The 17,739-nt window shown below is 47.5% G+C and overlaps 1 pseudogene; it reads right to left on the reverse strand.

The window, feature by feature from the left end:
• Positions 1–72: 72 nt before the first annotated feature.
• On the reverse strand, positions 73–7,704 carry LOC140605407 (adenosine deaminase pseudogene; annotated as a pseudogene).
• Positions 7,705–17,739: the final 10,035 nt, after the last annotated feature.

Consider the following 17,739-nt stretch of genomic DNA (forward strand, 5'->3'; position numbering starts at 1 on the left):
AAGTGTCATTCAACCCAGGGAACTGAGGCTCCATCCCCAGGGGGAGGGCTTGGAGAGGTGGCCATAATGTCTTCAGGGATGCTGCCCTGAAGCATCCAAAGATGACATCCCATAGGCTTTAGAGATCAGATCAAGAAGCTGCTTCTTTTCATCTTCTGGGAGGAAACTAAACTTTGCCGCATTGATGTTCAGTCTCTTAAACTCCTTCTCGGCAAAGTCCATGCCCTCTTTGGGCATCTGGTAATCCGTTCCAGGGTGGACTTGAAGATGAGTGGGTCATCCGTGTTGAGGGAGTAGGTAGCCTGGTCATGTTTGAGCCGAACCACTGCATGCTCCGTGTCCGAGTTCCAGGGACCTGTGAGGTAACGGGACCAGGGGCAGATCTCGAAGTGCATGTTTTCCTGCTGCAGCCTGTCATAAAGGGCCTCGTCCTGCAGCGTGTGGTAGCCATGGCCCAGCCTCTCCGTCTTGAGCGTGTCCACAGCCTCTTTGACCACCTCCGCTGAGCCCACTCCCCTGCATGCACAGTGCGGTGGATGCCTCTCCTCACAGCCTCCTGGTAGCCCTTCACGTGTCCCAGGAAGACACTGCTCCCTTTAATGGTCTCGTCTCCTGCCAGGTCGATGGCCACCACAGTCTGCTGGTACTTCGGACACAGCTCCACCACCTCCAGGGGCCAACTGGGCTGGTGGTGCAGGTGGCACAGGATGGACCTCACTTTCACCTTGAAGTCCCGTTCTCCCTCCTGCAGGCTCTGGCTCACCAGGGCCACCACCTCCCCTAGGATTTGCAAAATCTCTACATTAAAATTGATGTGGCAGTTTTAATACAATGTATACGAAATAGTCTAAAATTTACAATACCGGAAAACATGATTATTTTTTTTCTCCTAAAGTTGAAAAGCTTGGAATGTATGTCCAACAGTGAGGTAAAACATTTTGTCTCTCAATTTAAAGAACTGTGCAAGAATAACATTCAAACACATTCAATTAGGGCATTTTTCAGTTTTGACAGGAATAATGAATTACTGTAGCCAACAAGGCACAGTTAGAAAATGCCAACATTTCAAGTCAATAAGAACAAGGCAGATAATATCAAGCAAATCTTTTAAAAAACTTTTCTTTTGAAACAATTTCTTTGAGGACAAAGGGCAGTTTGCTTCACGTGACTGTAATTTCTTGTGCCAGGGAGGAGTCTGCCCTAGAGAGCATCGGAAGGCAGCCACTCACTCATTCCTGCACATTGCAAAAGGGCAAAGAAATAAGGTCCATGGAAGGTGCTACTCCCACGTGGAGGATGGAAGGCACTACTTTAAGTTTTTTCTTGTTTGGGGTTTTTAAAATCACGCCACCAGTGTTTGTTGCTCACACTCTCGTGCATGGCCACAGTGGCCCCTCGGCCTCCTGAGGTGCACAGCCAAGCCGTCTCCCCTCAAGGACGTGTGTCCCGTGTGCCTGGGCCAGTGTGGCTGTGTCCAGGACGCAACAGGGAGGCAGCGCTCCACAGGGTCCTGGGGCCATCCAGGTTGTGCCAGGGTCTCACAATGGGCTGAGTTGGACATAAAAGCAAACCTGTAAAAAGAGCAACAGCGTCAGGAGTCCCTAGAGAGAAGACCCTCAGCCACAGGACCTATCCTCCTGCCGGGCCTCCCATCTGCAGCCAGCACCCCCTCTCATGTAGCGGACCCCCCACCCCCTGTCCCGCCTCCCAGGGTGAGTGGGGAGGCTGGCATGGTTTTGAAGCAGGAGCTCTGCCAGGAGTCTTGCGACAGGCTAGGCTCACAGAAGATCATTGACCGGACCCTGTTGTCCATCCTGACATGGGCTGGAATCCCAGCAGTCTACACATTGGGACACTCAGAGGCTCTGAGCATCAGTCTCAGGGCACCATAAGATTAGATCCACGCTTGTGTTTGTCCCGAATCTTAATGATGTTTCCACCTGTCTTCAACCTGACACCTGCAATCCCTCCTCCCTGCCCCGCCCTCCCACTGGCTGTGAGAGGATGCATCCTGAGGTCTTCACTATACTGACACTTCACTAGCCAGATAGGATGTCCCCTGTCCTCATCCCATGTGCCACTCCATGAGGACGGCCTCCCATTCATGTGCTTGGCAGGTTCACTGGCATTTGAGTGGATGCACTGACCCCTGCCCCTTCCACCCCCAGGTAAAGTGCAGGGACTGTGGGGCCTTTGGACACAAGGCATCAAGCACCAGATGCCCCATAAAACACTGGGGCACGACCCTTGTTCCCATGGACTTGGGCTCCAGGAGGCTGAAGGAGAATGTGGAGCCGGGGAGTCAGCGGGACCAGTGGCACCAGGCTGGACTGTTGGACCAGGCTGAGAGGGAGAAGGCAGAGAGACAAAGGTGAGGAATGGGGCTTGTGACCCGATCGCCAGGCTGACATGACAGACCCTGAGTCCGTGTGCATGCACAGTGTGCAGGGCGGCTGCAGGCAGAGCCAGGCTGGGCGAGGCAGGCAGAGGAGCTCCCAGACTAACAGGGTCCACATTTGGGTGATGGAGCTGTCCCTGCTGATTTGGTGTGGGATTTGTGGCTGGACAAGTGTCCCTGCACCAGTGAATGTATGGAGCTTGGCACATGCCAAGGCAGACCCTTTCTGACTCTGCATGAAACAAACTGCCTGGATGACCTGGTGGGTCACTGTAGTCAGGGTGGGGCAGAGGTGGGCAGAGAGTGGCTGAGGAGGGAAAGGACCAGGTTGGCCCAAGACCCGAGCAGGTGTCTGGCTGGAAGCCAGGGAAGGGAGTTCCTTCTCCTTTCCATGCTTTGATTTCTGGTGCAGGCAGGAAGCCGAGCAGAGGCCCTGCTCCACAGGTTCCCCAGGAGACCCTGGGAGGGGCAGAAGCGCACCTGGAAAGAAGACACGGAATCTTGTGACTATGTGAGGGTGAGTGTCTGCTGCTTCCCGGGCTGTGCCCTTGGGCACTCCCTGGGCTCCATGTGCCTCCTGGGGGAGGTGGGACTCCACTTCCTCTCTGACCAGTGGCAGTTGAGCAGCGTGGTCTTTGCACCCTTTTTTTCCTTGGTGCCCAAGATGTTGCCTTATGCCTTGTATGTGTGTGAACCGTGGCTGGTTGGCAGGTGATGGTCATTGGCGGGCACTCCTGGAGCACATACCACCTCAGAGAACAGGCCTCTGTCCTTCATGACACATTACCCCCCTGCCCATCCCCTCTCAGGAGCTGCCACCATGACTCTCCAGCATCAGGACTCCTATTGCCTCATGAGCATAGTGGATGGAAGAGCTGGTCCAATGGAAGAAGCATCGCTGTGAGGCAGGACTTTCCCTGTCCCCCCACAATGTCTCAAGGGCATCAAAAGCATCCAGTCATACCTTTGTTCCGGACCAGCCCTGCAACTGCATTCCCTACTCCCAGGGTGAGTCAGATCAACAGATCCCATCTTTTTCTTTCCCTGTTCCGGGTGAGGGGGTTGTTACTAAGGTCTTGGCCTTTAGTTGGTTTCTTTCTTTCTTTCCTGAGTGTTCATTTTGCCTTAGTGCTGGGGCCAAACTCATGGAGTCCCATGTGTTCTCTATTCCCACAGTGTCCACACATGCCGATGCCTGTCTACAACACCAGGAGGCCTTCTTTCCCTGAGCCTGCCCTGCTGATGGAACCACGTACTGACAATCCAGTCATGAGTGTCTGGTCCCATTCCACATCTCATCTCAGAAGCCCTCAAGTTAGCTTCAGCCCACCTGGTGGACCTCCTGGTTCCCAGGAAGTGCCGATCACTGACACCCCTCAGCCGGCTCCCCAACCCTGTGTCAGGGCTGACAGCCTGGTTGTGCAGCAGATAGACAAGAGGCCCTACAGAGTGTCCCTCGAGGGTCCCCAGGCTGGCTCCCAGGGCCATGGGTTGGGACACACCCAGGCACCACCCAAGTATCCTGAGGAGAACACCCGTCCCGCTGTCAGCAACGCATTGGCAGACAATTCCAAATGCCCCCCCCCCAGGCTCCAGGCAAGAAATGTGCCCACATGCCCCTAGACAGGACCCTGAACCCCCGAAAGAAAGCGTGGTGGAGCCCCAGCCAGCACACCTGCAGAAGCATCCAGGAGGGCCTGTGGGGAATTCAGGGAATCTGTGTGCTCCAGGAAGCGGACATGCCCGTGGATGCACAGCCAGGCCCCCGCAGCCCAGGAAGACACCTGCCCTCCAGCCAAGCAAGGGCCCCCAGCCCACACCTGCCACACCTCACCTGGAGACCTGCAGCCATGCACCGAGCCCCCACGGCCGCACTCTGCGCGGGCCCCCACTCAGCCCCTGGAATGGTCTTCACCAGATTGGACAGAAGCTGCTGGAGCTCCCGGTTCCTTGCAGCTCCCTCATTCCTTCCTCCCGAGAAGCCAGGCCCTGCTCAGGGCCCTCCTGCCCCCCACCTGTTGGACGGAGCCTGTGTCTGTGGCCCCTGGAGTGTCCTCCACGGTGACCTACAGGTGTCCTCATCCTCAGAAGACTGCACACCAAATTGTATGTGGGAATTTTTTATTAAGAATAAAAAACACACAACTTTGTAATAACATTTTAGAGCAAAAACAAACAAAGCAGATGCAATATTTTACATAACAATTTCAGAGAAATAATATCAACAAGTACAGAAAATGTCTTCTAGGAGAAAACATGGTGTAATTTGCAAAACTCTGGATGGGATCTTTTTCTAAATCAGAAATTCAGACATTTATAAAACAATTTCAGATTAACTTGTTAATTTCTGTTACAACCAAGTTACAAATTGCCAGGATGATTTCCCTACATTTGTTAGAAAATGGATTTCACTAAGACAAACTGACATTCCAGACTGGGAAGCACGATTTGACATTCCTATAGATTTACCTAAAGAAAAACTGCAGCATCTGTGTAGTGGGGGGAGTGTATGTGTAGGCGCACAAAAGCAGGACACTCAGCACGTGGTGGACTTGACGGTTTCCATCCAGTTCAGCGGGGGAATTGCTGGTTCACCACATCAGTCCAGGTGGGGACATATCCTCATTCCCACAGACACCTCCTCAGTGTCCTCTGCTGTGGAGGACAAGTCCCCGAGTCCATGAGCTGTCTCATTCCCTATGACAGTCTTCAGAGGACGGGGATACCTGCAGGTCCTCTTACGGAACTCTTGGCAAGACATGCACACAGGCTCCCTCACTCTTTACGACACAATAAACTGTATTGGCCATAAGAAACACAATTCCCAGACATGAAAGAAACCCTGACACCTTAGATCTCTAATTTGTCTTAGGTACATGAAAATCTCCAAAAAAGCCTGATTTCTTCTGCACAGATCCTATTGTCCCTTACTATCCAGTAAGGGTGGCATGTCCAAGTTTGAATACAGAGTGAAAATAACATTATGATGTGATGTTACAACTGCACATCTACGGTCACACTCAGAGGCGTTTGCTGGTCATGCAATAATTTCCATTCTACAATGAACTTGTCAAACTCTTCTGTAAGAAATGCAATGATAACACAGAACACCTATAACCTGACCTCAAAACGCTTTGGTAGACTCATGAACTTGGCACTGTTTTCCAGAGGTATCAACCCAGGTCCAAATTTGAATTTGAACTGGTCTGAAATCCAGAGTCCACTTCTTCTGGGTCAAGAGATGCCACAGAGTAGACGGTAGCAAAATAGTCATAAAAAGTTATGTTCAGTGGGAGGCTGGGCATTTCCCTTTGGAATAAGAGTCCTTGTTAGTTTGCTTCTCTTCAGTCTTAATGTGGGAGAGAGTGAAGGGAACATAATAAAATCACTGTGGTTCAATCAGGTCTGAATGCAGTTATCGCCCCAAAAATAAGCACTTAATTTCCATCTTACAATTTCCAAGCAATGACCAAGACACATCGCTAGCAAGACCCAATACATACTTATGTTCGGAGAAATATTCTTTCAATATAAATAGAAGAAAAGCATTGGGAAGTGGGGAGCATGACGAAAGGGTCAAACATACTGACTTCAACCCCAGGTCCTCAGCATCATATCCACTGTCAACCCTGATTGCTCACTGCCTCTCACCTGCAAGTGGCCCCCACTCTCCCCAAGGCTGAAGGAGAGGCAGGTTCCTCGATACACCCCATATGAAATCCACACTATCCCAATAAAAGATCATGACAATGAACCAGGTTTAAATATCAGTGTCCTCAAGTTTCAGTTGAGGGCCATATCCCATGAACACACCAGATAGATGGTTCTTCCATACATATAGAACACACACTTCACATAACACAAAATATTTCCAGTATGGGACTGTGTTCGGGTTTGGAGTGAGTGAGTGACGCTGTGTGTGTGGGTGTGTGCGCCCATGTGCACCAAAGTTAGGAGACACATCCCTGGACTGCTTCCCCAGAACTCTGTCCCTTCTTGCTCATCCTCTTGGTAGGTCGGGCTCTCCCTGGCACACGCGGGACTTTGGCCACGTCCCTGGCCACCTGAGGTGGGAGCATCCCAGCTGCAGTGGTGAGCAGGTCGATGGTCTGCTGACGATGATTCTTCGGCATCTCAGGTCTGTATTTGGAGTGGTGAAGGATGACTGCGTTCGCAGGAAGAGCAATTTCTCTTCTCCTGACATTGAGTTCAGGCTTAGGGCGGTTGCATTCTTGGAGGCATCTCCACTGGTCTAATGTCATTTGTTGCCTTGAGGTCTCTTCCCCACGCTCCTCCAACTCAGGAAGGGTCACGGAGGGATCCGTTGCCGGCTCTCCTGAGGCCTCACCCACCACTGTGGGGTCTGCCTCGGGAGATGCGAGTCCTCCCTCCTTGACTGACTCCCTCCCAAGGTCTCTCTCCAGATGAGTCTTCTGCATATAAAAGGGGACATAGGCAGGTTGGCGCAGCGCGCAAGTCACATCACAGGCGCTGACCTTAGCATCATCCATTTTATACCACTGGCCATTTCCTGCCTTTACAAAACAGAAGTAATGTCCGCTGTGGCAACTCCTCCCAGCGTGCACCAGCACGGCATAGAGCACATAAACCAAGGGTCCTGCCCTCTGCTCAGACAGGCAGTGTTGCATGTCAAGGCGCTCAGGATATTGCACCTCCTTAGTCATTTTGTTGCCTGTCAAGTCTGAGAATCGTCTCAAGACCAGGATGAGGACCTTCGGGGAAGTGTGCAAAGTCAACACCTTGGACGCAGGCACCTTCTCCAGACACTTACTACAATGGTAGGCATTTTCACCTTCCAGCAGTTCGGGCTTCATCAACTGCTCCAAAGCTTGGCTGACGCTGTGAGCAGCCCCGATGTCCAGGCTGATGTCCAGGTAAGGTTCCAGAGTGCTCTAAATGCCTTGGCAGTGGAGACACTGGATTTGAGACCTCCAGTACCCCCCAAAGAGTTGCTGGATGAGGGTGCTGTCCTGAGGACGCTCAGGGTCTGAGGGCTTGTCCTCAGGCAAGCATGCTTGCTGCATTGCATCCAGAATGAACATGAGATACTCATGGGCATCTTCCTGCTTGTGTCTGTGGAAGGCGGTGAGCAGGAGTGGCAGGGGCCGGAGCACACGTCCAGGATGGCAGAGAACCCGCGTCAGGTGAGCCTGCAGGGTACACAGCATGCAGGATGTCTGCCTCCTACAGGTGGTCCCGTGCTGCTGGGACAGCATGTAGCTGGCGAGGGGCTCTGTGTAGGTCAGACACTGTAGGGTCGCATTCACATAGCAAGTGTTGCCCATGTTCTGAAGCCCGGCTCCCACCTGGGAAAGGCTCCTCCAACTCAGAGGCGTCTTGGTGGGAGGCAGCCCTGCTGATGCGGGAGCCAACGGGTCAGTCGGGGAGGAGAGAGTCTTTGATGCAGGGGATGTCGTCTCGGGCACAGAGGGTCCTCCGTGGACTTCAGCACCGCCTCTCCTTGACCAGCATAACTGGGGTTTGGGAGAGGCGCTGAACTGAGGCTCCTCTGAGGGGTGGAGGTGGGCAGCCTCCATGTCTGCAGAAACAGTGTCCACAAGATACATTCAACCAGGAGCTTCGGGTCGCAAAGGGATGCTCCTCTCACTGTGCCAGTTTCCAAATGTCAGATAATGAACCTCACCTCTACCTTTATGGCTTTTGGGCCCTGGGATAAGGCACAAAGTCCTCTAATCCACTCTAATTGCTTTATTGGAATACAGGATTTGGGTGTGGTCCCTCACTGACGGAGACCCTTCAGGTCAGCCCAGCTCCTAATCTTGCCTCCGACAACAGACAGCACCTTCAGATCTTTCTCAAGCTCCCTAACTGCCCCTACCTATTTCTGAACAGACTTTCTTCAGTGTTTCTATGTTCAGTGGAAATCTTAATGGGTGTCCTTTTTCATTTTGAGTAACCTCAAGCGAGCCAAGGAGAGTTAGACATTAGTGATCTAGGACAGGGAAGATCATTCTCTCAAAAGAGCTCAGGTATCACATAGGAACACCTTATTCTCACCAGCCAGAATGTTTGTAGCTGTAACCAATTATTTGGGAATATGGTGTCCATGCTTTGCTTCTACACCTTCATCTCTGTCTACTATGATTCCAATATACAAAGATGATGAAGGTCTTAATGAATATCATTGTCTGTCTAGGTGTGTCTCGGGTCTACAACAAGTGAAATCCTCTGGATGGTTTTATGCTTTTGGGAAACATTCCTTTAAAGCTCCTTTCTGACAGGTCTATATCTTAAATCCAGTGTTATCATGCCGAATTTTAAGTTTTCCTCAGGTAATTCTACACCAATATTCTTTATATACTTTTGACTTAATTGGAGTATGTCGTAGGCTTGCACCTTTTTTACACATTATGGTTTTGGCAGTTGTAGATGCAGGGAGGTAGGCACGGGGTTAGCTCGTGGTTTGGAAGTGTCACTATGGCTTATTCTGTTTACAGAATTGGTAGTCTCTGCTGAAAGATTTTTGATTCGACAAGACAATTAATTCCTACTGTGACCATGACCATTTCCAGTTTATGAATTTGAATAAGCCTTAGGAAAGGTGAAAACCTAAGTCCATTTGTCTTCTTTACTAAACAGAGGCCAAGAGAAATTTTGCAAGGCCTTGGTCAGTGACTGGGCTGCACAAGCCCTGGGGCCCTGCTGAATTCTTGATGTTCACTTGTCATCCCTGGACACTGAGAGAATAAAAGTGTCATCACCTATGCCATCGTGTTTTAGGATATTTATTCTGAAACCATGGAGTCTAAAAAAACTTTTGTGTAGGATGCTCTTTATGATATCTCCGTGTTTAACTGAAAGTTTTAATTGACAAAATGAATATTACATCATGAATATCGTCAAACTATGACCCCATTTTTATTGCCATTAGCTCTAAATTGAGCAACCATACAGAGACATGGGGCCTAGGAATGATGTCTTTTGCTGAGTCTCCTCGTGTTGTCCAGAGATCCCATTACTCATTGTTTGACATGAGAAATAACTGTTTGGGAAGGTTTAACAATCCCTCTCTTTCTATAATCTGCTTAAACAAAGCCAGGCACATCCTCTGTGCCTGAGAAAGTACAATATTATTATTGTCTGCTTATCATTGTTTTTTTAATCATCATTCTCATTCTTATTATCTGCCTCAATTAAGTATTTAAACACCTTATGAGTATTCTATGTCAGTTGATTGGCTAGATGCCTGATGAACTTCAGTAGTCTATTACAATATCCCCAGTTCAACTTTGGACTCTATTAAAAATTTCCTCTTACTTTGAGCAGAAATCTAAGGCTGTGCAATTCCTTTCTGTTGGTCTGAGTCCTAACTGGGGTACGAACAGGTTCAGTGTTTCTTCAGCATGGTATTATCTCAAGTATTAGACAGCAATATGTGTTCTTTCTCCTCCTCAAAGCTGTATTTTCCAAGAACAAGTTCCCTTTGGGAGTGACTGCCAGTTCTTTGTATTATTTCTCCTGAGAACATCTGTCACCAAAAACTTTTTTCAATCATTTATCTCAAAATACCTTTACTCTCTTCAGCTTAATCTTTGTTCTGAAGAAAAACTCATTGTCCACATCACCCTGAATTCCAGAATTAAACCCATTATTCATTGATATTTCTTACAGAATGGATCAGCCTCAGGTTTCTTTTATCTTTGCACCTAAAATCTTGAAACTCCACAGCCACATGGCTGTGGTCTATCGTTGCATGTGGCCTATCGTTGACCTGCCTACAGTATAAACAGCACCATCTTTACCTTTTGTCATATATCTGAGACTATTAATTTGGAGACATGAAAACAATCACGCATTGGGAAGGAATGTTATTAAAATTAGAAAGTAGACTGCCTCCATCCCAGGAAGACATACTCTGCTTCTAGATATCCTAGAAATGACTATGGCAGAAGGAATTGAATACCCAGTAGGGACACTGTGTAAGTTGTGCAGGGAATCTGAGCTCCCATACAGCTGCTCACGTGACATGTGCTTTTTCTGATCACCAGGCGTGTACTCGGTGTCTGCAGGAGACTCGGTAATAGGGAATTGTGATTTTGGCCTGGGTGATGTTATGTTGCTTTCTGGTCACCAAGTACTGGATAACTGATGCCTTGCTTTCTCCACACAGCCCATGGAGCTATACACAGAAGGATGCAGTGTCAGAGATGGATGGTCGCTGTGAGGTTGAGTGCCTTTCCTTTGAAGATAAGATTGGGGGCTGTAGAGCTGAACTGACGCCACTTTGCTGCAAAAAAAAAAAGGAAGAATAATTAAAAGCCAAGCCGGAGCTACAGGAAGTGAGAAGCAAAGATCCTCTGGCTGTGAGCTCCATGCGGCAAACATCTCTGGATTTATTCTCTTGACCTCCAACATGGGCATTCTTTGAATGAAGCTGTCAATCCAGCTTCTGACACTGCAGAGAAATATGATCTGTAGGCCGTGAGGGGCCTGGGGGAAGGCACTGTGTTATGTTGACCTTCGGAATCCTCACTTGCTGGCAGAGGCCCCCTTAATTATTTTATGGATTGATAAAGTGAGTGAGCAGATTAACAGATTAAACAGGTAGAATGGAAAGGTGGGACCATGGTTGAAATGTTCTAAAACCCTGGCTTCAGACAGAGCTGTGACCCTGGGTCTTTGTCGTTCAGACTCTGGTCTCTGTAATATGAGACGACTCAACCACATAGTACATGCCCACGTGATGGACACAAATTGTGGCCACCTTAGCAGTCCTGCTGGCTCATGCTTCTCCGGCTCCTTCACAGATAGCTGTTAGCATGGCTTCCCCTCCCTCTTCAATCTGGAACATCAAGTGCCATAATGAAAAGGGCCTGTGTCAAAGTTTAAGCTGGCCAAAGATTGGGTAGCGTCTTCATGCTGGCCTCTTGTAGTGAGAATGTAGCAGTCATGGCCTCTTCAAGAGCAGGGTTCCTAGAGATAGTCTAATTCAACACCTTCATTACAGCGGAGGAGATAGAGACCCCAGAAGATGCCACTGTTGCCGGCTTAGTCACAGCAACACTTTGGCTTTTGGTCTTATGTTCTTAGCATGTCCACAAAATGGGGCCCTGGCTGAGAGCAGAAGCCTGAACAGGGATTATTTATAGCAGCTCCGGTGAGCAGCTGGGTGGAAGAAGAAGTGGAAACAGCTGCAGAAGAGTTGGACACTTTCCAAGATCCCTCCTGTGACCTTGTGATCCTTGCTTGTCTGGGCTGATGGTAACAGCACACAGGTTTGCTTTTGCCCTTATTTGCTAAAATTCAGACTCCCAGCTTTCAGGGCTAGCAATATATATGTCATAGGCCACTGTCATCCTAGACTGACAGCACACTGCTCCAGAACAGAAGAAAGACAGCCCCTTGGCTCAGTCTGGAGAATGTCCTTACCTATTTGACTAAGCCTGCTTTCTGTAGAGATGTAAATAAAGGAGAGCAGAATAAAACACAACTTACTTCCAAGGATGAGCCAATTTATAAAGGCTGTAAAAAGAAATCAAAACATGTTTCTAAAAAATGTTCTGGTGCTGCTACATATCTTCATGGCTAATGGGCTGATGTTGTTATTCTGAAAACTATGCAAGAGACGAGTGGGTGGAAGAAGCTCTCTTTTTGCAAGTATCACAGGTCCTCAGGTCTTCCCAGAAGTTGTTTGCCCAGGCCTCAGATAAAACTAACTGCCTTTGAGAATCTAAATGTATTTAGGTCTCATCCCCTGTTCTTTCTGTTTTTTTTTTTCCCCTCCTCTTTCCTTGCAAAATTAACAGTGGTGTGTATAGTGTCTTCCTCTGCTTCTCGACTTACAGAAACATCCTCTATCACCTTCATGCTGCTGGGATTTCTCTTAATGAGGAGACCATGAACTCTTAGACATGTGTTGGTCACCATGTTCTTTGTAAAGACTCCAGGGGCACCCTCAGCAATCTATGGTTGGTATTTCTTGTTTCCTCGATACTTCACAAGCATTTCATAATGTGGTCTGTCTCCTCCTTCATTCCTGTCTCCTCAGCCCTTGAAGATAGAAGTCTTCCAGCTACTTTCTTTCTCTTCTTCCCTTTTCTCCTATGTTCTCCCTTTCCTGCGATTGCACACACCCTGGTTTCATCCATCTTCATATTACACATGTCTCTAAGCAATTCCAGGAGCTCCCGTGGTTTCAGCCTCTCCTGTTGATGTGGCATTACCTCCTCACCAGCCTTTCCAGGCTCCAAGCCTCCGTTCTCTACTCCACTCCACGGCAGTGCATGGATGCCCTGCACACTGCATCTTCCAGACCTTGAGGCCAGTTGCTTCCCATTAGCCCCTTTAATGCAAGACATTGGCAGTAGGCAGGAAATTAAGATGAAGGGTGAAGACAGTCCCTTTCATTTCCAGCTCTGGCCAGCAGCACCCCAACAGCAACAGATGGTTGGCTCCAGGCTCCAACTCCTTTTGGCTTTCTCAGCAGCCTTGCAATAACCCTTGAAGGAACTAACAGCACCCAGCACCCATAAAGGCATGGCTGGGCCACAACCTGTTTTGCTGTGTACCCTGGTTCTCCATGGCCCCTGTTTGGCCGTATCTTCCCCTCAAAAGTCTGAACATTGGCTGCAGGATGTCTCCACCCCACTTGTCTGGGCCCCAGTCATGGAGCACTCCTTCCTAAAAGTCTTAAGCATCATTCATGTGCTGTTCCTGACTTAGAGGTCTGAGCACCAGCTGTGCTGTGTCCCATACTCACACATCCAGCCCCAGCTTTAGGTAGCTAACACCAGGATTTCCAACCCCTGCCCCTGATAGCGCCTTTCCCATTTGCTCCTCCGGGCCTGTACTTATTAATCTCTGTGGACTTTTGGCCATCTGCTACCTGTGTAAGCAATCCTTCGCATTAAATTTCGTGTTCTGAATACCCAGCATGATTTCTGTTGACCTAAATGAGCTTTGTCTGATAAAAATCCTACACTGTATTTCCGACTTCAACTTCATGCTAAAGTTTTACAGGGCATTGGTCTTCCCTAACTGGATCTCTGATGGGCACCCACAAATAACTAGTTTTTATTGCACTTTATCCCTTCCTTTCCAAAACTGATCTTCATTTACTGTTCTAGATCTTAGTAAATATTGTTACCACTTACTCAGGCACTCAAGTTAAAAATGACTTCCTCAGGCTTCTTGTCCCTTACAAATCACACAATTCCCTCACAGCATAAATGTACATAGATTATTCCCCAGTGTGTGCAAATTGTGCCATACCTTTTCCTCCCTTCTCTCTCATCACTAACATTGTTCTCATTTACCAAGAATTAGGGATTGGATATGGTTCTACATTTCATGCTACATATTATGCATATATGCACACACGCATACACACTCACAGACCGGGTTTCTTGTTCAATCATAAAAACTAAGGATAAGTGTCACACTCAGATTTACCAGAATTTTTAGAATATTAAAATGTTAGAGCTAGAAGTGGCCTTGGAGGTAATATAAATCAGTGTTTCCAGAGCCAAATTGATTCTAGTCACCTAGGGATGCTTGGGTGGCTCAATGGTTGAGCATCTGCCTTTGACTCAGATCATGATCCCGGGGTCCTGGGATCGAGTTCCACATCGGGCTCCCCAGAGGAAGCCTGCTTCCCCCTCTGCCTGTGTCTCTGCATCTCTCTCGGTGTCTATCATGAATAAATAAAAAAAATATTTTTTAGAAAGTTGATTCTAGTCACCTAGAATATTTTTGAAAACCAGAGGTCTGTTCCAGACTCTCACACTTTCATATTCAGAATTTTAAGTTAAGAATCTGAATTTTTAAAACCACATGTCCGATCAAATCTCCTGCATAGTGATGTTTGGCAACTATAGATCACCGACCAGAGGAGCATCTGAGATTTGAAAGTGCCCTGGTTCTGTGTCCCACACTTCCAGTTAGAAGCCAGAGTGGAGCTTCAGAACTCAAATCTAGAAGTTCTGTCTTTCAGCCCAGTGGTATTTCACTGTTCTGCACTTTTTGAAAAGGAGATATTGAGAGGAACATAACAAATGTCTCACCTCCTTGCTCGGGAAACAGAAGTTCAGACTTTATAGATAGATTTACTTATTTGTTTGTTTGTTTGTTTGTTTTTCAATTGAGAGAGAGCTGGTATACACAAGTGGGAAGGCAGGGGCAGAGGGAGAAGCAGACTCCCTGCTGAGCAAAGCGGGGCTGGATCCCAGACTCCAGGATCATGACCTGAGCCAAACGCAGATGCTTAACCGTTTGAGCCACCCAGGTGCCCTAGAACCTCAGACTTTCTTTGGAAAATACATGTCCAGCAAAGTAACATAGAACATGGCAGTTTCCACAGCCTGATGGGAAGCCTGTGGGAGCTCAGAACAGAATGACTGAGTTTCACTTTAGTTAGCAGAGTCTGAAACAAGTTCTCAGACAAAATACCCTGTCCTCGTTCAAACCAACTTCTTGTCAATCTAGTCAAAATCACTTTAACTGACCTGAAAGATTGCTGTTCCATTTTATTGCCAAAGTGTCCGTAGCTTATGTTCCCATTTGACAATTACTTCCATTCAAAACTGCCCACTTCCATGAGCATCCAAAATAACAAGGACTCTCTGTCCTCCCTTGAAGGCCGTTCTGCTATCATAGGACACCCCTGTCCCCAGATACCTGTAGGGAGGTATTGAAATGTCCTCATGATGCAGGGACATTCTACTAGTCCTGGTGAGTGCGGACTGAAATGAAGTCATTTTCCACCTGTCTGTATGGACACCTTCACCCATGAGAACCATTACTATCTTCGTGCAAATCTATTCTTTTTTGAACCAAGTCTCCTCAGGTAACAAAACAAGTTTATAAAAGACTTATTCAGTTTGAGAAACTGAGCACTTGAGAGAATCCTACACATAGGCCAAAGACTCCACGACCTACACTACCTACATCCCGCTACGTCCTATGGGATAGTCAATGTTTGAGAGACCATAATTCCCTGGTACCTGAATGCTCCCTCCTGATTGTGTGCATCACATCCTAGGTCTGGTAAGATGGACTTGGATGAACTGCAGTCAGGGCCTTTCCAGGTGTTTAGAACCATCTGTACTTCATCAGTGAAACAGAACAGGAGATGGGTAACAGAAAATGGGGCATTTTCCTAACAGTGTTTTTTGTCTCCAAACCTCCTCTGCTTATATTCTCCAAGAGTTAGTGACTTTCAGATAATAGCATGACAGAGCCATGATACAGCTCGGGGGCCCAGGCAATGGGAAATGATAAGGATCTACTTATAGGAAAACTGAGTCTAAGAAAATTAGCTCCATACAACTGATCTTTGGGGCTTAAGTCATTTTTTATGGCTTTATTCCACCCTTGGCTCCCCCTGTTACCTTTCAACTCTGGTCTTCTCAAATGGATTCCTCCTGAGATTCCAGCTGACTCCCAAACCGAATGTGCCCTTCTACATTTAGGGTAGAAACAGGAACTAGAGGTCTTAACCATCCTGTCCAACCATGCCTTACCATAGCCTGCATCAGACTCCCTGCTTTTGACCAAGGAAAGAACTGGAAGTATAAAAGAGAACAGCCAGTATCTAAAAGTCCTGGCCAAGTATATTCAAGGAGGAATAGGCGATATTATTACACTTGAGGTAGGATATTTATTCATTTGTTTTGATGAACAGAAACCTAGGGTTTGCTGAAATGTATGAAGTAGACACAGAGGTGACAACAGTGCTTAATTACCAATGGTAGTAACTCAAAATGGGGGAAGAGTAATGATGACGGTGGTCCTGGAGTTTTTTATTAACACACATTGCAGACATATGGACAAATGAGGCACACTCTCTATTCTCAAGGAACCTACTAGATCTTCAATGAAACAATTTTGTATACATCACTTCTATATTTTCTCCATATATAATTTTACTAAGCAAAGTTATTTGCTTTTAAAGAACCAAGGCCAATTGTGAAAACTGCAGCAAAGTATTTTCATCAAATGAGACAATGAAGTATGTAAGAAACATAGAGAATCCATAGGGGTTTCTCCAGTGAGATACCACCATACGACTATTAAAATGACTCATTGTAGGTTTTAGGCCTCCAAACCTGTAAAAAAAGAAAAAAAAAGAAATATTTTCTGTTGTTTTTAGTTACTAAGTGTATGGTAATTCATTACAGTGACAATAGGAAAGTAGTGGAAAACTCAAGAGAACACTCTGGTGGGAATCCCAGGATGAGAGCCAAGAGACATCTCCATGCGACAGGGAGCAACATGCACAGCTGGCAACAATATTGGTTGTGACACCTCAGAAATCTCTGAGACAGAGTTCTACAAGATGATGAGATTGATGGACATACCTGATCAGACTGAACTTTTTAAGAGGGTCGAACAAAAGGCAGAGAGCTTAGGATTGAAACACAGAAAAGGGGGAAACAAAATCAGATATATTAAAAAAGAGAAAAGAATGAGCCCTGGGGAGAATGTCACGTCGAGCAGGACAGGAACTCTGTAGCGCTCTCTAAACAGCACCACTTCCAAAGCAAGCACTGACCGCGGCTGTGCCTGAACACCCAGGGGATAAGGCTGGGGGCAGGGGTGAGGGGTGGGGAGATGTGCTTGTCTACTCTGACAGTTGGGGTTGGTGGTCCCTATTCATGGAGCTCAGGTTCCCTCCCCAAGTAGCTCTCCCTTCTCTTTTTATCTGCTCCATCTCTACTCCATCCTCATTTCAGGGAGTTAACTGGGCTATGCCTGGTTTTCCCTCTGAACGCCTCCTAGAAACCGTCTCCACATAGCAAGCTGCGGCCATTTCCGGGCATCCTTGGTCCACCAGAACCTCCACAAAGTTTTTAAAGAACACTTGGGGGCCCAGGGATCACTCGCCTCTGTGAAGATGATGGAGAAAGTTATCCTGAACTGAAGCATCCTCAGAATTATCTGCTTCAGCTCAGACCCTGAGAACCGATAGTGTCAAAACTTGAAATCCAACCAGGCTTCCCATGACCTAACTGAATCTCTAATAAAACTTTATGAGAGCTCCTGTAGGTCCAGATACCTCCTGTGATGAGCGGGAAGACATAGGGATTTTGTTCTTGGATGGCCAGAGTCGTCAAATGTTTTCGAGTCTACTTGGGAACCAAGGAGCAGCTCTTGTCTTCCTGGAGAGGTTTCAGCTGACACCTGCCCAAATATCCTTAGAATTTTGTACTTCAGCTCAGCGTCAGGGAACCACTATTGGGCAATCTCAGCCAGCCTGAGTCCCTGGAAATGTTTAAAGTCCTCTCCTTGTTCCAAAAAAGGGGAACTTGCCTTTTGAAGGCACCGGGTGGTGACTGCCCACCTACTCCAGCAACTTCAGC

The sequence above is a fragment of the Canis lupus genome, chromosome 15, assembly GCF_048164855.1.
Source record: "Canis lupus baileyi chromosome 15, mCanLup2.hap1, whole genome shotgun sequence".
NCBI lineage: Eukaryota > Metazoa > Chordata > Mammalia > Carnivora > Canidae > Canis > Canis lupus.